Consider the following 20,909-nt stretch of genomic DNA (forward strand, 5'->3'; position numbering starts at 1 on the left):
GGGGCAGACACACAGGCAGAGGAAGAAGCAGGCTCCATGCAGGGAGCTGGATGTGGAACTCCATTCCGGTCTCCAGGATCAGGCCCTGGGCTGAGGCGGTGCTAAACCGCTGAGCCACCCGGGCTGCCGTATTTCTTATATATATCTCAATAGTGTTTGAATTAAAGTTGTCTTATGCATATCTATGTTCTTAGAAAACGGTAAAGTCTTTGAGGACAATAGTTCATAATATAGTGCTGCATGTATTCTGATGCTCAATATTAGGGAATCAGCTCCTTGAGAATATATGCAGGAATCCTGTCTTCCAACTCAATAGTTTTGAATGCTGAGATGTAGGAGGGTGTTGAGAAGGGGTTGTTCCTTTGAGTGAAACTAAGATTTATGTTATAGGGGGTCCCAGGTGGCAGTGGGAGAGGGCCAGTCAGGAGGATGCTAGTTGAGAGACTGAGTCTGATTGGGGCAGTAGGGGGATGGAGGTTGGCAGAGGCATGGCAGACAATGCAGGCTTGACTGAGTGTCAGAGGGGCCCAAAAAGTTGGAAGATAAGCACTAGAGGTTGGGTAGACAATAAATTAAGTGCAACTACAATCATTTTGGGGTTCATGAAATTTTAGATGTCTAAATGGTATTCTCATGTGAAAATTTGGAACTGTTGGTAGCAAAAAGTACATTAGACCACAGTCTCAGCTAGAGTACTACTAGTTTGTCATTAAATATAATCTAAGTCTCACTCCCATGTCTATACAATGTCAATATTTAAAAGACTGTCCTGTATTACCTCACAGAATTATTGTGAGACTCAGATAGAAAGGAAAATGTAAGGGAATTGAAACTTGAAAAGTAGTTTTATAGTTTTCCAAAGTGTTTTCACAGGTGCAAGGAATTACTATCCCTATTGATAAAGAAAGAAAAGGGCAACACCCTGCCTTTCAGTAACTTTTCATTGAGTTATGGAGATATGGCACCCACACACTTAAGAAGGCAAGACCAAGGGCTATAATAGAAATTCAGAAGATAGAGTATTCACTGTAAAGCAAAATTGTCAATTGTCAGAGAAATTTCAAAATAGAAGATGACATGAACTAGTTTTGAAGAGTGCATTGTGACTAGATAGTTAGAAAGGATGAGAAATGGATCCCAAGCTGTGAAGGGCATTGGAAGGAGAGATGTAGATTATACATATTTTTAAAGTAAAGAGTCAGTATCAGAGCAATGGGGATGGGAAGAGGCTGAGGAGGCCTTGAGACTCAGGCACCCATGTCTGTGATGAAGCATTGATGTTTTAGGGGCTCATTTCCTCTTTCATGAGCATAATCTGGAGGCCTCAGTATGTATCCCCAAAGAAATTTAATTTATTCTCTTCTCCTTTGCTACATTCTCTTGGAAATTTTGTCAGGAGAAAAATTAGTACTATATATTTTCTAAAGCTAGAAGTTTACGTTCTATCAACTTAGTGTTTGGTGCAAAGAAAAAGATGGTATAAATATTTGGTATAAGGCCTAAAAGAGGTCTTACAGATTAAGTATTATGGAAAGCTTAAAGTCCTCTGAAAACTAATTTTTGAAGGCTCTATTAAAGTCTGGTGAGAGTCCTCATTGTTCTTATTCTGTTGTGAGTCTTGAGTTGCAATTTGGAAAAGCACTGGGCAGAGCAGTTACACAAATAATAATCATTGGCTCAAGCTTTTTAATGGTAAAAAGATGACTTGATTTTCTGAAGAAGTGAACAGGCAACATTTTCTCATTGCTGTTAATTATAATTTAAGACAGACTCAATTTTGTATTAGTCACAGATGTTTCATTTCTCAGTTCATATATAATGTGGTACATGGAATGTCTCCAAAGAGATTTTAGAAGTGTTTGCAGTCTTGTCCATCTCTTTACCACTTGGTGTGGTCTTTTCCAAAAATCATGACATTTGGAAAGAAACTCAGATAAGTTTTGAAGACATTTTCAAGACATTTTGCTTTCAATGATCTCTAAAAATATTCCTATTGAAAGTGAAAATTGAGAACATGCTCTGCAAAACAAAATCAAAATGTATATTGTGTCTTTGGAAAGCCTAGTTTCAGGAGTGGTTGGGCTGTGTTTCAGTTGTGCCATGGGTGAGGGTGGGGATACAAATGCAGGATTTCTAAATAGATGTTAGTCATAGAAACCTTTAAGAAGATCCAGTGTTCCTATTGCTATTAAGCCAAAAATGTATTTCAAATAATTAGTCCAAGCAGCTAGTTACCAAATTATTCCACTGTGGATTATTCTAACCAGGGAGAATTTATCAGTAGGACAAATGACTTGTGAAATTGTGATAGGTTTGGGAATGTTCCAAAATCTGGCAGGTTTTGAATGCAAATCCTTGATGAAACTGGGTGTGTCTGAGAATTAAAATTTACCTAAATGTTAAATCAGCCAAAAGACAGTTTGAAATACATTAACACCTGTATTTTCTGCTGCAGAAGTATGATGTTTCTTGGAAAATAAAATAGAATCACCATCAGCATATCACAGGACATTTTCCTTGTGTTATACTGATAAAAGTTGAAGTTGCAGGCTATCTGCCAAATCTTTCCTTAAAAGAAAATGCATATTAAGGTGTATCATAATCAAACAGTTTAATTTTAAGATGAGCGTTAGGAAAACTTTTTTGGGTAAGATCATGTAATTGTGGTACCTTACAATGTATGATGAATTCATTATGGGCATGCATGCAAAGTTCTTTAAATATCATTCTTCCTTATCTTTAATTACTATTATTAGAGGTATTAATGTTTCCAGAAAGGCATGGGGAATTTGTATATTTATAATTTTCATATTTTGTTATTCACATCTTTCTCTAAAATCTATCTGTGATATTCAGTCAGTGAAGTTTAGGCAGTTCATTTTTAGAATAAATTTTTTGCATAGTTTCTCCATGATCTATGGAGTCTTCCTTTCTAAAGCTTGAGGTACAGTGATGGGAATAAATTAATTAGAGTAAATTTTTCTCACTGAGTTTTCTTGTGTAAAGTTCTAACTCCCAGTTGGAAGTCCTGATACTTGGTTCAAAACTTTGGGAATTCCCCTGATAGGATCTGGAACTGGCCCCCATCCACAGAAGGCAAGGAGAGATGGAAGGAAGAGGCAGGCCACTCCAGATGGGTAGGTGGCAATTTTGATAAACAAGTGAATTTTCACAGGAGACTTGTCTTGGGTGGCCTCAAGATGCATAATTTTCATACCCCTTAATAGAATCATAAAGGTTTATATAGAGACCTTAACAGGACTTAGTCATATGTACTGTCCAGATGGTCTCAATAACACATTACTCTCTCAAGGCTGTGTCCTTGACAAGGCTCCTAGTATGGGAACAGGATGGGGCACACAGAATGCATATCCTAAGGACAGGGGAGCTGCTGATTGTCCAGACCCTGTTCTTGGGTTGTGTCCTCTCAATAATCTCCTCTAACACCAATACAATTGGAGAAAGAGCAAGAGACAGGAAGAGAGGCGGGGAAAAGAGGGAGGAGCAGGATAGTAAATATACATTTTCTTAAACATTAAAGATTGCAGAAATTATTAAGTGGGGACTCATTACAATTAAGCATTTATTAGGCATGCATCTCTGGTCCAGAAACAACAATTTCTTTCCACTTGAAAATGGCATGTCAGTATTGTTTTGCACTGGTTTTCAGCAGTGAACATCCAGTGTCCAAATCAAAAGCATGGGAGTGGGACTCAGAAGAAATTCCTGTCTGAATGTTGCTTTTATTTTGTTTCAGGGGTAAAATGCTTTATAGTTCTGGTTTTCTTTCTTCACACTATAACTTAAAGATAGTAACACTGACTTCTTCACAGGGATAAGTAAGCCAGTACCTGTGAATTGTTCAGAGGAGAAGAGACTTAACTGTAAGGTAATTGGAGCAATGAGGAGGGGGGATTTTAAAGATCTTGAGTGAAGGTTTTGGTATCAAGTGGATGAACATGACAGAGCAATCACATCATTTATTTTTTTATTTTTATTTTTATTTTTAGATGTGGGGCTTGAACTAATGACCCTGAGATCAAGACCTGAGCTGAGATCAAGAGTGGAACTCTTAACTGACTGAGCCCCTCTTTCATTCCTTCTAACACATTGTAGCTCCTGACTGAGAGGACATCTGAGACACCTACTTTTCCAGGACAGCAACTCAAATTTGCAGGCAGGTACAGCGCAAAGTCCAAGAAATATTACTGTCAAACTGAAGTCTTTGATGTGGTTGGCAGGATGCTAGACTTGTGTACTGTCCTGCACTCCATGGATAACCACTAACGGTTTGGTGATTTGCTATTAGAATATCCCATTTCAAAATTTCTGAAGGGCAAAGATTCTGAGCACTGAGTAGAATTTTGTTGTTTAAGGATCCCCAGTGTAGGCAAGAGCATAACCCACTGTTTCTAAGATGAGGTAGTCTTTACACCCTTCAGTCTGAGAGAGGCTGTCAGAGAAGTTTTCTGGGGCCCCTTCATGGCCTTTCTCATTTCTAGCTACATCTAGTGTGAGTGCCCAGGAGAAGTATAATTGGTTTGCAGGCATAGCTGCCTTAACTGCTCAGCTTTGAACAACTTCACATTAAGGTTCTTTTCATTCCCTCAAACTGTCCTTTTAGCTTTGCATGCATATCTATTTGTTTCATAGAAAAAAAAAAAGAGAGGAGTGAAATGACTTTCAGAAGCGATGTTTGCTTGCTCAATATGGTAAAATGACATTTAAAGAACATTCTAAATTAATATTTTTTTTCTCAGAAATTTCATAATATGTTACCATGTAACTCTACAAGAGAATTTTGTATTAACAATTTCAAGGCTACTTTTGGGCATCATGAACTTTATGTTTGGCATTCTATTAACTTCAAATACCTATTTATTTTTATTTTTATTATTTTTTCAAATACCTATTTAATTACTTTTGTGTATCAGTTATCTATGGCAAAGAAAATGCTATGTAACAAACAACCTCAAAACCTTAGTGGCGTACTACAGTAAATATTTATTTTTACTCATGGGTCTGTAGGCTCACTCATGGCTCTCCTGATCTGAACTGGGATTGGTGAGACTACCTATGGCCAGTTATAGCTCATCAAGACATCTACATTCTTGACACATCTGAGGGTTTGGCTGGGAAAATTGGGTTGATTTGGCTCTATGCCACATGTCTCATCCACGAGTGGGCTAGCCTGGGAAGGTGAGGGCAGAAGAGCAAGAGAGGAAACACAAACATGCAAGTACTTTTTCAAACTTCAGCTAGTGTCAGGCTTGTTTCTGTCCAACAGGCCAAAGCAAGTCACATGACTGCAGCCAGAGCCAGGGTAGGAGGAGCTTATGAAATGGCATTGCAAGGGGTATTCATACAAGAAAATCATTAATTTGGGCCACTAACAAAACTAATCTACCATTTCTACCTGTGGTGTAATAATAGTTTTTTAAAAATAACCTTAAGATTCATCATGACCTTAAAGTATATTTTCAATGAAAAAAATATATTGCTTATTTTGGTGTGAAAATTCTCATTCGTTATAAGTTTATAATCCATTTTCAGATACTAGGCATTAATATGAGGATAAATATTTGGTTAACCACATACCATGTCATATGATAAGGATCTACATTATTCTTGGTATTGGTAGGCTTGGGGCTTGAGTAATCACACAAATTATACAATTTTTCCTAATTTAATCTTAACAGCTTGAGAAAAAATTACTTTTAAATGCAAAAAAAAAATCACATTTGTGAATACATTGGTGTATAATTGATGAATAAGTTCTTAATTAGACAGTTACTCTAGGCACTAAGACTAGTATAACGGAATGAGGCATTAAAAGGAGGCCAAGGAGAGCATAGTGAGCAGTTGAACTGAGGCATGAAAAGTTAAGGTCAAGCCAGGTGGGCATTGGCACTGCTTATGAAGTTTTGTGGCACACCCTCCTTCTTTGCTCCACCTTTGAGTCTTATAAACATACTCCAATTGGCTTTGTGGACTGTGGCAGTAAAGAGTTATTGATGGGAGTGAGTGCCAGGTGAATAACTATTTCTTTGAAGATCTCTTCAGGCTGTGGTAACTGGAAGCAGCACAGAAGGAGAAATTGATGGCCCATATTCAGCTTTTGAATAGTAAAGCTTGAAGAGCTTTTAGGTACTGAACAGCTTGAGGAAAGGCAGGATAATGGGACATAATTGTACTTATTATGCAGTTGAGGTATGTTAAAGAAAAGTCTGCTAATTCTGCTAAATGGTGGCATTTTGTAGCTCCTGTTAATATTTTTTAGTAGAGGAACAAGCAATGAGTTTATTGAGTCTTATTAAAAAAGATGATCTCTTAAATCAGCTCTAGTACCTTGGTGTTTAATGGTTCAAGGCACTTCTCAACATTGCCTCACTAACCCTTCCAACATCCCTGAAGTGTATGTGGGTGTCAAACATTTATGACTAGGATGGCTTAGCAAGTAATAACAAGTGACTCGCCCAAGGTTATACATAAGTAAAACACTAATTTCTCTTTTGTGCTACTCCCATCCCAGGTGTGTGTGTGTGTGTGTGTGTGTGTGTGTGTGTGTGTGTGTCTTTGTGTGTATGTGGTGCATGTGGCCCACATTATCTCAGGAGATTATCTAGCTTGCTTAGATAAAACATTCAGAAGCAATAAAAAAAAAAAAATCTAAGCTCCAAATCACTTTATCCAAGAAACTTTTCCAGATTAAGTTCTGTTCTCTGGTAAATAAAAGATGTAGGAATAAAAAGATTATTTTTGCTAAAATATATTAGTGCTTTGATGATTCTCTTTTGAGTGGAAGCTGTTAGAAGACTTTCTTCACATGTTATTGGTGTTGTATAGTGTCTATAATCTAGGAACTCTCTAAGTGTAAATTGGCAATGAGAAGGAAATTTCTTCCTTTGATTTGTTGAGTTATTTTATCACTTATTAAGTCGCTAAATCTTTTTTTTAAAGTACTTCTCTGTGATATTCAGTGTTGTTTATCGAGTATATCTAGTTTTCTTTCTGGCATATGGTAGCATTCATTGTATTTCCAACCCTCTTAAAATTAGGTATGGCTGCTTTGCTTAGGTGATATATATCACTTTTGGTAGATGCTTTAAGAGCCAGTTTGTGATTTAGTATGTTTTTTCTTGAAGCCTAGAGTGGTGACCAGCAGCTTTTCAAATAGTGGTTGGGATAATGAATGACAGCAATGATCAGTTATCCTTGACAATCTGCAATGGTTATGCAGCATGAAGAAGCAAAAGCTCCCATACCCCCAACCCCTTTTTAATTCATTAAGATTTGGCGTTGTTTTTCCCTTTAGCATAAGCTAGCCTACCCTGACTGACGTAAGAATTGGTACCTAGAATTTGGGATGCTGCTCTAACAAATAACCTAAAATATGTGGGACTGGCTAGCATGATTGGCTACATTGGGTGTGTTTGACAAGGCATTACAAGAAAGACTAATTTATTCTATTGAAAGATTTTGTATATTTGCAAGCTGGAATAAAAAGGAATAGAGAGTCCAAAAAACACAGGGACTTGCATAATTGCTTTCAATTCAAACAGCAAAGCATAAAAATGAGAAATTCTTATAATTGTAGCAAGGGACACCTATTGTTAAAACCTCTGGATGGATCAAGTTTCAGCCAGCAAATACTTTCAAATGAACCAAAAGGACTAAGAGAAAAGATATTGAAGTTGTGGATCACCTGGAGAAACCTGATATTCCCAAAGTACCAGCAATTAAGACAGAGGTGGGGGTGGCAATAAAGCAAAGGAATATAGCAAATCGGAGAATTCTGTTTAGAAAAGAGCTATAATTTCTGGTATATGATAATTACTGTAACAAAATTGGTAAGAGGCCTACTAAGTTTTTAAGAATCTTGTATTCCAAGGAAAGGATAAGCCTACAAAACCCCTCAAGATTTAAAATGACTTTTGGAGTTATAATTGTCTGAGGTCAAGAAATAGGTTGAAAAGCTGCTCAGCTCAAAGGAGGGCATATTCCCTGATGCCCATTTTATATGTGGCTAAAGAGTATAATGGAGAGGAATAAACTTTTAGAAGACAAACCAAAGAACCACAATGAACAAGGAAGCAATCTGAGCCTCATTGAGAAGTATTTCCTACCTCTAGGATAAGGACCCTGAAAACATTTGCCCAAGATTTTAGACTTGAGTAGACAAGAGATCTGTGTGTCCGTTATCTTTGCTGTATGGAGTAATGATAAATGATAGACCACTGTACATTATTTCAAGATCCTGGGCTTTAAGTTTGATGCTGTAATCATATAAAATTTTTGAGTTCTCGTGGGTAGATATGAATATGTTTTGTATAGAAGAATAAGAATGAATAAAATGTTTGAGAATCAGAAGGGCAGATTGCAGTAGTTATCAGTTTTGTTTACCAAGTTTTTCTGTTTCTCTTTTTAGACACATGGTAGGTTGGGATTTTCTTGATTCCTTTATCCAAAGACATGAAAACAGAAATTACTTCTGGATAAAGCTTAAAGGGAGTAGTCAACTATGCTCTCTTTCCTTTTTGTTTGTGTGTCAGCACCTCTTAAGAGTGCCTCCATTAGCTCAAGTCTGTGTGGATAACAAACCTAAAGTCTGCAATGCTGGTCTGCAATGGATGTTGTTTGTTTGGAAAGTAACCCATCATTGTTTTAGACCACCATTACTTTGGGGATTGTTTGCCACTGTAATGTATCCTACTCTGACCTGACAAATATATTCCCCAGTTGGAAAATGAGGATGTTAAATGCATATTTATAAAGTGCGTAAATTTAAAATATTCTATTTTACTATTGAACATTAATATGTGTGTTTTTTCACAAAACAAAACAACGGTCAAGAAATACTTAAGTTTCTCAAAAGCAATTTTACTCTCTATAGGAAAAGTGTCTTATTACCTGTGATATTAAAAAGTGTCATTTTGGTTGAACACTAGTAATACTAAATAACCTATGTATCTTAGAATTTCATAACGGGATAAACACAGGCAGAGTTTAGACACATTTGTATTTGTAAATATTCAAACAAATTTATGGGGTTAATCAAATTTCATTATTTCTAATCCTGAGTCTGATTTCCTACTGAGGCTGGGAAGAATTCTATTCTAAGCAAGTCACTAGAAACATAATGTGTGTATGGTGGGGGAGGTGGGTGTGTGTGGGTGTGTGTTGAGTTCTACTGAATCACTGGGCATAGGCTATTCTTGGAGGCAGCTAGGACGCTAGATTTAAAAGAATCATGTTCTCATCTGATATATAAATGCTATGTTCCTCAATAATTATGGATAGGTGTAGATTGCTCTGACATGAGCCTAAGCCCAGATTTCACCCTTTCCCTCAAAGGTTATTAATACTGTGCAGTGTTCAATGCTTGTACTTAATAATATAGCAGTATTATGTTCTGTACTTATACTTACAAAGCAATTTTATAATGTCTCTTATTTACTTTATGGTATCCTACAATGCCTAGGGAACAGTAACTTAGACAGAATCAGCCAACTACAATAACAAGCCAGGCATATTTTATTATTGCCTTAATGGTAGACTTTTGATATTCAATTACTCAACAGTTGCCTGGTGCTTGGGTTTGTGACTGCTTTGAGCCATTGATTTCTACCTCCTCCTTGTCCCTCCACGTGATATAAGAGGTAATCATTTGGTAAATGCTAAATCCCAGTATAATAATCTTGGTTTTGGCTACAGCCTTGGGACTTCATTGACCAATACAAAATTCATTTGCAGGGAAAGTATAGGGTAGTACATAGATTCTCAAATTTGGCTACACATGGGTATTTACTGGCAGGAGTTTTAAAAAGGCTGATGTTTGAGAATTCACAGAAATTCTGATTTAACTGGTTTGGAGATTTTTTGAAAACTCCCTGGTAATTCTGACATGTAACAAAAATTTAAGAATGACAAGTGTACTGGTTAAAAGCACATGCTCTGGAGTCATACAGATCTGGATTTATATTGCTGATTCCTCCATACTAGCTGTGTAAGCTTGGGCAAGTATTTAAATTCTCTAAGGCTTAATTTCCTTATCTTTAAAGTTAGCATAAAATGTTACTGTAAGTTTTAAATGGGTTAATACATATGAAGAACTCTAAGAGTACCTGACCCATAGAAAGCACTCAATGAATGTTTTAACACTAGATTAATTATTAATTCAAGGTTGGGGGTCTTGAAAGTAGGGTAAGGATTGACTTGCAGAACAAAAATTAGACATTTCAGAGAGAGGAAGCAACATGTGTAAAGGTGTTGAGTTGAGCAGGTATGAAGCATTCTGGGAATGATGTGAAATTCATTGAGGTGGGAGCATGATATTGAAAAGATAGACTAGAGAAAGGTGAGGCCGAAGACATTGCTGGAAACCAGATTTTAAGAGTTATGTATTCTAAGTGTTAGAACTGGGTTTTTGCCTTTCAATTAATAGCAGTTCTTAACACCAGTGTTTGGACACACTGATGTTTTGCAATTAATTGTGAATTATGTTGCAGGTAAAGTGAAAGTTAGATTTTTTTATTTGCATTTATTCATTCCATAACAGTATTCTTCCTCTCTGGTATTCTGATATCTTACTTTGAATTTGGGAGAATAAAATAAAATGCGGCGGGTATGCCAGAAATTACTCATAACATAGCTTATTTTAGGCCCTGACCACCCTTACTGATATAGCATTATTAGTTGTGGGGATTGAGAATTACTTTTATGTTGTGAGATGTAATTTCAGAGATATATTTATTATTTTTATCCATGGATGAACTTCTGCTTCAGGCCATGATGGAGCTACTGGTACTAGACTAGCTTTCCTGCTATAAACAATGAGTAAAGAACTAGAAAAATGGGCTAATGTGGAACAGCTCTTTTCAGATGTTAGACAAAAAGCAGCACACATGGTCTATGAAAGGTACAAAACAAACAAGGCAAGCCCTGTGATAACACTGTTTTCTCCCTAGAAACATTTATTAGACTACCGCAAAGGGAGGGGAACCAAGCAGAACCCAATAGTCTTGCTGAGCTGTAACAGCAATTAGAGTTTGGGGAAGTGACCAAACTTTGTAGAACAAAGTACTGAAAATTAGGGAGGATGCAGAGAAAGAGCTTTACATACCTGTGTGGAGTACCACTGAATTTTTAGCTAAATATTAAGTTACATGTGTTCAGGGCAAAATTTCCACAAGCCTTGACAAAGGACAATTTCTGGGAAAGAACAACTACCAAGGAATTATAAACTAAAAAGCTTCCAGGGCTCAACACGGTGGGGGCCATTTGATGTGCAACCAGCCGATGAAGAGAATCCTCATGGCACACTCATGGTTGATAAAGATTCCAGAGATCCCAAGCCTTAAGAGTAAGAACAAATTAACCCTTGAGTAAAGGCTACTCTACACCTGCCCTAAAAACAACAACAACAGCAACAACAAAAAAACAACAATAAAAAAAAAAAACAAAAACAATAAGCCTCCAAAGAACCAAGCTGATCTACAAGTAAATTAACTGCTTACCAGGTCTAAGACTAACATTTTTCAAAGGTGAGCAATAAAATCTGGACACTGAACACTGCAGTGTTCACAATGTTCAACTTCTAACCAAAAATATATGACATGAAAAAGCAGGATACTGTGAACCCTAACAGTAAAAACAGATCCAGAAATAAGATGGAAAAAACAGATAAATTAATACTGATTATAACTATGTCAAGAATTTAAAGGAGACAAAAAATGAATAAGTAGAGAAGTAGAAAGCATAACAGAAAAAAAGAATCTTCTAGAGATAAAATTGCAATATCTAGAATGGATAATTCAGTGGATTTAAGAGCATATTAATCATTTAAGAAGTAAAAACATCAGTGAATTTGGATACTAGAAAAAGAAATTACAGGGCCTTTCAGATCTATGGGCAATGTTAAGTAATTTTGCATATATTTAATTGGCATCCCATTAAAAGTATAGAGTGGGACAGAAATCCTATTTTAAAAAAATGGCTGAAGTTTTCCATTTTGGCAAAAAGTATGAACACAGAGGTCCAAGAAGCCTAACAAAATCCTAACAAAGTAAATACAGAGAAATTTCCACCATGGCACATCATAATAAACTTGCTGAAAATCAATGATAAAGAAAAATCTATGAGCAGCCAGATGAATAAAAGGAAACATGCCGTAAACATGTAAAGACATGAATAACCAAAAACAACTCAAACTAGAAGACAAAGGAAAGACTTTTTTTTAAAAAAAGACTTTATTGATTTATTCATGAGAGACAGAGAGGAGAGAGAGAGAGAGAGAGAGAGAGAGAGAGGCAGAGAGATAGGCAGAGGGAGAAGCAGGCTCCATGCAGGGAGCCCGATGTGGGACTCGATCTTGGGACTCCAGGATCACACCCTGGGCCGAAGGCAGGTGCTTTAACTGCTGAGCCACCCAGGTATTCCAAAAAGACATATTTTTAAGTTTTACTTTATTATTATTTTTAAAGGAGTGAAATCTTTTAGATGCTGAGGAAATAACACCATCAGAAAACAGAACAAAATGAAACAAAGCAAAACAAAAATAATGAGCAAAATTCTATATTAAGCAAAAGTATCTTTCAAAAATAAAGACTAAATGCAGATATTTTGAGACAGTAAAAAATATTTATTGCTAGAATATATATTTACAAGAAATGTTAAAGGAAAAATTTCAGGCTGAAGAAAAAATAATATAAGATGGAAATTCAAATTTACATAAAGGAATGAAGATTACTGGAAATAGTAGATATACAGTTAAGTATAAAGGGATTTTTTTCACTTAAGATTTTTTTTTAATAATGCATTGAGAACTCTTAAAAATACAGAAGTAAAATGTACTACAGGAAGGATGGGGCATAGGAAGTGGAAAAATACTTCTGCCTGGTTCTTAAATTATTTGTGAAGTACAGTAATATTATTTGAAGGTAGATTGTGATAAATTGATGATATTGTAAACCCTAGAGCAACGACTGAAAAGAAAAATAAAATGAAAAGGTGTACCTAATAAATTAAAAGAGGAGATAAAATGGAATACTCAAAAGAAAAATCAGTCTTTCCAAAAGAAGGAATTAAAGGAAAAAAGGAAAAAAGTACCAACAACAAATAGCAAGGTGGTAGACTTTATTCCAACCATATCAAAATTACTAAACATAAATAGCCTAAACATATATATTGAAAGGTAAAGATTATTAGATTGAATAAAAAAAAATCAAAGGATGGCTAAATGCCATTGGTAAGAAATACACAAGTAAGTTAAAGTAAAATAATAGAAAATTTACACCATGAAAGCATAATAAATTTATAGTGGCTTTATTCATATCAGACAATGTATATGTCAGGACAAGAACTATTAATGGAGCTTTAAAGGGATAATAAAAGAGTCAGTTCATTGAGTAAATAAAATCTTAAATGTGTATGCATTTAATAACAATTATAAAATACATGGACAAAACCTGATAGAACTGAAAGGTGAAAATAGAAAAAAAATCCACAATAATAATTGGTAATATCAACATTCTTTCAGCAATTGATGTAACAACTAGACAGAAAATCAGTAATGTAGAAATCTTGAAAAATAATATCAACTAATCTGACCTCATTGACATTTGGAGACTACTGTACAATACAAATCTTTTGCAAGTGCGTTTTGGGGCTATCTTCACATATTTAAAAGGATTTAAACCAAACAGTAGTTTTTTTTTTTTTACTGTAATAGAATTAAATTAGATATTAATAACAGATATCTAGAAAATCCCCACATATTTGGAGATTAAACAACACACTTCCAATTAACCAGTGGATCATGTAAGCAATTAAAAGGGAATTTTAGGGACACCTCGGTGGATCAGTCAGTTGAGTGTTTCTTAGTTTCATCTCAGGCATGATCTCAAGGGTCTTTTCATGGGTTGTGAGATCAAGCCTTGTGTCAGGCTCTGCACTCAGCAAGGAGTCTGCTTGAAGATCTCTCCCTCTGCCCCTTCCCCCACTTGTGTGTGTGGGCATACACGTACACATGCTCTTTCTAGAATTAAAAAAAAACATAAGAAAGGGGAATTATATAATACCTTGAGCTAAATGATTATGATAAAGCAATGTATTAAATTTTCACCTAAAGCAGAACTTTTAAGGAAATTTATATTAGCTAAAACCATGCTTCAGGGGAAATGTATAGCTTTAAATGAGCATGTTAGAAGAAAAGTTTAAATACAGTGATCTAAAATGTCACCTTAAGAGACCAAAAGTGAAAAAGAAAATTAAATCCAATTAGGTAGAAGAAAAGAAATAACAAAATAATTTGAAATAAATCATAGCCTACACATAAAATTTAAAATTATGAATCTTCTACAAGAAAACAAGAGAAATTTCACCAACTTGAGATGAGAAAATATTTCTTATATAGCACACTAAAAGCATAGACTAAAAGAAAAGTGATGAATTGGACTTTATGAAAACTAAAAACATCTATTCTTCACAAGGCACTATTGAGAAAATGGAAAGGCAAAGTATTGACTAGGAAAATATATTTGCAATATATCTAGCTGCTAAAGGATTTACATGCAGAATACATAAAAAGCTCTTAAAACTCAATATTAACAACTTAAATCCAGTTTAAAATGAGAAAAACATTTGAGAATACTTCAAACAAAAGAAGATATACAAAATGCCAATAAGTACATGAAATTATGTTCAACATCCTTAGTTGTTAGGGAAATGTACATTAACATCACAGTGGATAACTCTACATACACGAATGCCAATAGTATGGAACAATCAGAATTGTCATATATTGCAGATGGGAATAGAAAGTGGTACAACTACTTTGGAATATAATTTGTTAATATCTTTTTTTTTTTTTAATTTGTTAATATCTTATAAAACATATTCACTTAACACAAAAATTCAACTTTTAGGTTTTTATTCAACAGAAATAGAAACATTTCTAGATAAAAGAAATACACTAAGACTTTTATATGAATGCCTATCATAGGTTATTATTATTATTATTAGCTCCGAACTAGAAATGTGCAAATGTTCATTGGTTAAACCAATTAACCATCCTACTCTGATAAAAAAGAGACTAATTATTGACACTTGCAGCAATATGGATGAAGTTCAAAACCATTGTGCTAACCAAATAATTCAGGCATTTATACATAAATCACATGTTGAAGAGCTTTTGTTGTGGTTTGGTCAGTCACAAATTTAATGACCTACAATGGAATCTCCTAGGTGTCCCTTCTCACTAAAAATAATATTAAGTATTTTCTTCCTGGCTTATAAAATCCTACATAGCCCTATACTCCCAACCTTCCTGCTCCCCTTCTACTGAGCACCAGTCAACTCTCATCTTCAGACATAGGTCATCTTCCCTTCAGAGACTTTGCACCTGCTATTCTCTCAGAATGAAATACTCATTAGTTATATCTTTCCATGGTGAACTCCTTTTCACAATTTAAGCCGCTCTTCAAATTTCAACTCTTTGGGAAGTGCTTTCCTAACCAAACCCTTACATAGCCATGCTATCACATTATCCTGTTGTGCTTAGCATGTTATTAAAATCAGATTATTTGTTCATTTATTTATTGTCTGTCACTGCTACTGCCACTACAATGTAAAATTCACAATAGTACCTCTATTATCTTATTCCTCAGTATAACCCCAGTGCCTGGAACAGTGCCTGGTACAAATATTTTTGGGATGGATAAGTGGAGGTAGGATTGCTGCATATTTGAATGTTTCAGAATGATAAATATTCTGAATGAAAAATTAATCAAAGTATATTATCCTAAAGATTTATAAGTATATATTCTAATAAACATATATGTATATCCTGATTATATATGTTGTGTGGTTTTAGAGAGATTTATAGGACTCCATGTTAAGAATGACTCAAAGCAATAGCTGAGAGAATAGATATCATCATTTCCTTTATTGTCAAATTGTACTTTATCCTAGTGAACCTATTTTATGGATCATTCATTCATTCATTCAACACTTACTGAGAACCTTTGAGCAATGACAATTCAATAGGTACAAAATAAGATGCATGGGAAAGTACTATGGAAGTATAGAGATGGAAGGAATAATGTGTTTGGAAAAGAGGTTGGGTAAGTGGGGCAATCATTAAGAAGAACTTGCCATTTTGGCTTAGCCCTAAATGATAATGGAAGTATGTCAAGTAGAGTGAGGAGAAAGGAATTTTCAGGCAGAGGGAAAACTTTTAGGAAAGGCAAGAGGAATGGAAGCTCAGGAAGTCATTTGTGGTGACTAAAGTACAGTGCATGTTAGAGCTTGGTAGAGATTTGGAAAAATATGTTGAAATCTGATAATGAAGGATCTCCAATGCCATGCCAAGAAGTATATCTAGTAGGTAATTTAGGAACCATCAAAGGACTTTGTCTAGAAATGTGTCATGAGCAGCTTTGTGATTTACAGGATAATTCTTGCAGTAGTTAGGATGAGAGAGTGAGCCTAAAGGCATGGACATTAGTTAAAAGGCCATTACAATTTTCAAGCAAGAAATGAGGCCTAAATTAAGGCAGTGGCAATCTGAATAGACAGGAAAGGACTGATTTCAGGATTAAAATTGATGGGTCTTGGGACCTATAGAGGAGTGAGGGAAAAAGAGGAGATAGAGCTGACTCTGAGTTTCTGGTTGGGAGTCTTGCAGATGGGGCTCTAATTGATCCGCTGTGACCTGCAATTGATTGGCCCTCCTGGTTCACCTCATTTCCTTCATTGACCTTTCTCCCCAACTTTAACTCCAGGAAAGAGGTTTCTTTCTACTTTGGGCTCATTAATACCTCTTTTCATTCACCAGGTATAGAACCTACTGGCTAATCAATCTGCAGGAGTAACCTTTCCTTTTCCTCTGTGTCAGCAGCTGAGTATCTTACAGATTGATTCAATATGCTCTCAGTTCTGTCAAAACTGTTTCAGGATACCTAGAGAGCTATTTCACTGCCTTGTAGGTTTGCACATCTTCTAACAACCTGCTGTAATACTTTAATTCATTCAACTTTTTCTTATTATCCCCTTGTATCCACTTATATCAGTTCATAGATGGTATCAACTCTGGCCTCAATGGTCTCTAAAGGTTTGTTCTTAGTCCTTACGTGGGATTCAATATTGAGATGAGTACTTCAGGGTAAAAAAGTGCACAAAGGGTGGTTTTCTTACTTTTCAGAGTTTATAATCTAGATGAAGAGATGAAACTCAATCGCTTTTTCCTTTTCTTCCTTCCTTCCTCCCTTTTTCCTTCCCTCCCTCCTTCTTTCCTTTCTTCCTTGTCCTTCCTTTCTTCCTTTTTTTATGCTTGCCTTCCTGCCTTTTCTTCCTCCGTCTTCAGTTAAATAAAATTAAGCAGTGCAAAGGCAGTGAGATTGTGAAGATAAGTGAAATATGAAGGTTTCTGATCACACAACAAGCAATAATTAAGTGATAAATTATCTGGCACAGAACTGAAGCCTGGATTAACAGCGAAGGCCTTATGGAAAAACCATTACACATTTAAGGAATATTTATTATTAGTAATAATGACATGGAAGAACTCTCATAAATATAGGACATCTTAATTTTAGGATATTAACTAGCAAAAACAGGACTTTCACCTGGATTAGATAAAAAAAATGTAGGTCATATGTTGGTAATTAGATAGATTAAGGGGTGATTTTGAGGTTACAAATAAACTAGGATTGTGTACAAGTGAATAGAGTTTCCTAGGAATATATGATAGGACTCTACCTTTAACCTTTATTCATCAATAGTTGCATAAAGTCATATAAAGCTGGTTTATCTAAATTATAGACCATGGAACAGGATCTTCTAAGATAGCATATGACATCAAGGTTCAATGTGAACATGAATGTATAAAACTTCTGAGTCAAAAATAATAAATAGTTTGAATTTAGGTTAAAAAAATGGATGCAGATAGCATTAGGGCAACCTGCTTTGATAGGCTGGAAAAGTTCTTGGAATTGTAGTTGTCTGTGTGTCATTGCTGCTGAAAAACTAATCAAATACCTTATTCTCCATCAGTGGAAAAAGATCATGGGCCAAGCATCTCCTGAAAATAGCATTAGCTAAATCACATGTAAAGTCTAATGTCCAATTCTGTGTCCCTTACATTCAGAAGGTCACATATAATACCACTGGTGATGTTGCAGAAAACATATCACACAGAAACTAGACAAGAGATAACTATACAAAAAATATGAAAAACTACTTCAAAATTTTGAAAGATCATGAAAGAGTGAATAGGTTTACTTTTTCTTGTTTCAGAGCGCAGAAACAGCAAGAACAGATACAGATTTGGATGAGGTGAATTTGGACTCAAATCAGAGAATTTTCAGTTTCTTATTCTAGAAACAATTGAGGCAGTTTCCATCATTTACAAACAAGGTGCCCTTTCACTGAAAGTATTCCAACAAAGTCTAGGTAGATGGTCATTTGTCAGAGATGTAATTAAATGAAATCCTGGATAAGAGGGGAGCTAGAGGAGATTATCTATAAGCTTTCTTCTCAGGCCAAGTCCAAACACAGTCTTATTTTGTATCTTCTTTTAGTAGAAGAAGTTGAATAAAATATTGACTAAATTAATAGATTAATACTAGAATTATGGGAAGGGAAGTATAAGACTATTGAATCTTTTTTCTACTGTGTTTTACAGTGTATATTTTCCTAAGAACATAAGGAAAATTTTGGTAGATATCTTGGAAGTTGTTTTGAATTGATTTATGCCAAGAATGGAATCCTTTACTTCATTTTAGTCCCGAGTTAAAAGGGAACTAGTACTTCATTCCACGCATTCTTTTTAAGTAGTTAATTGTCATATTGCCTCATGTGGAACAAATAAAAAGAACACCTAATTGTTAGGCTTCCAGTTAAGGTATTTGATTCCCCAAATACTGATGCTTAGCAGGCACAGAGCACTTTATATTTGCCAAGTTATTAATTTGTCTTCATAATTTCATAATAACCAGGGAAAAGCAATGTAGTGATATCTTTACTTAGCAGATGAAAAAACTAAGGCCACCAATATGCAGAGTCATAAAGTCTACCATTTTTCAAGAGACTTGATGTGTTTTCTTGTTTGTTTTTGTTTTTGTTTTTTGCTGGGCTTGATACTATGTTTCCAGATGGTGACAAGGAGCAGAGTAGTTGATGTGATTCATTCCTTAACATTGCCCTAAACATTAAGCTGACTTTTTTTCTGAGTCTCATTCTTTGAGTTTAGCTGATAATTTTATGGTTATTATAGGAACAATACTTTTTAAAATTTGTAACTCATTTTTGTTGCCTATAAAGAAGCTTCACATTATTAAATATCATTTAATAGATAAAATTAAATAAGTGTTCTTAAGTACCCTGTGTGCCTCAAACAGTTGTTTTTATAAATCCAAGGAAAAAAATCAAGCGAACTTGTTTACCATTGGCTGAATAAAGTTGAAGTTCAGATGACATAGTTCTGATAATTTATTACTTGGCATACAGCATTATTTTAAATTACTGCATTAGCACTGAATCATTTAGAATAGCATCTGCTGGAAGACCACCAAAGAATCCCAGGGATTTGGTGCAGTCACTACGATGACAGTAAACCACAAATCGGCAATCTCTGGGGCTGGCAATTCTATTGAAACACATTATTTTATTTTATTTTTTTCAAAACTTCAGCAGAATCTATAGCAGTGATTTCAAGTTTTCAAAAAAATTCTATACGCCACTGTTGCTTACTTCATATTACTCAATACTGTCAGGCTTTTAAATTTTTGCTGGTCTAATGGAGGTAAAATTATATCACATTGAAGCCTTAATTTGCCTTTCATTGGTTGTAATGCAATTGTGAATCTTCTAAAATATTTATCACCATTTGTATGTTCTTTACTGTGAAATACCTACCTACTTATATCTTTTGCTCATTTTCTATGGGTTATTTATCCTTTATTGATTTGCTGAATTTTTAAGTATATCATGGAAAGTAAACTGTTTTGGTTACATATGTTATCAATGCTTTCTCTAAGTTTATGGTTGTTTGAACTTTTTTAATGAAATATTTTGCTAATTATTATTTTTCTGAGTGAGGAATATATGCTAATAATTTATTAAATAACAAAGTCAAAATTTTTTTAAAGATTGAGTGTTCCACTAAGTGTAAATCATGCCTATCTAGAATAAAAGCCTTGCTTAATGCAGGACAATTAACAGTGGTACATAACAAGTTAACCAAAAAAGTGGGCAACATAAAACATGATAAAATAAGATATACAACTGAAAAAAAAAAACAGATGTGGAAACATACTGAAATAGTTTTGGTAAATACAGCTTGAATATGGAGTGAGTAAAGATAGGTCACTAGCTTCTGAAAGTAGGCCTATAGTCATTATGTTCTGCTGAGGAAATGTTCTGCTAATCATTTAATACGAACATTGGTGAACTTATCAGCTTTGCTCTATGTAGTTAGTAGGTTTTGGGTTCTTGGTTAAGAAATCCTTCTTTACCAGTGGTGATAAAGATATTCTCTTCTATTTCTAATAAAATTTTGAGATCTGCTTTTCACATATATGTATTTAATCCATCTAGAATGTACTTTTGTAAAATGAAGAGATCTGATTTTTTTTTCCAAATGGATGATCAATTTTCTGAATACAATATATTGACTAGTTTTTTCTTTCCTCAATTATCTGCAATATCATTGTCACATGTGGGTATATGTGGACCTATTTCTGGACTCTGTCTCTGTGTGGCAAAAGGTTTGTTTCTGTTTGGTCCAGGCCTGGGAGAGGGCTCCCGGTGGTCAGAAAGCTGCCTAGTGGCTGCAGGGAGAGCCTCAGCCAGAGGCCCTGCTGCCAGGGTGGTGCCAGAGGGGCCCCTCAAAGCCTGTGGGCTCGGGAGGC

General features: G+C 35.1%; 1 long non-coding RNA gene across 1 annotated transcript in view; it reads left to right on the plus strand.

Moving 5' to 3' along the window:
* Window positions 1–3,937: 3,937 nt before the first annotated feature.
* LOC121488117 overlaps window positions 3,938–20,909 on the plus strand; it is a 224,086-nt gene continuing 207,114 nt past the window's right edge. The window contains exon 1 of the long non-coding RNA XR_005986983.1: window positions 3,938–4,181. This is a non-coding gene — a long non-coding RNA (uncharacterized LOC121488117). The remainder of the gene's footprint in view (window positions 4,182–20,909) is intronic.

Source organism: Vulpes lagopus, chromosome 3, assembly GCF_018345385.1.
Source record: "Vulpes lagopus strain Blue_001 chromosome 3, ASM1834538v1, whole genome shotgun sequence".
NCBI classification, from domain to species: domain Eukaryota; kingdom Metazoa; phylum Chordata; class Mammalia; order Carnivora; family Canidae; genus Vulpes; species Vulpes lagopus.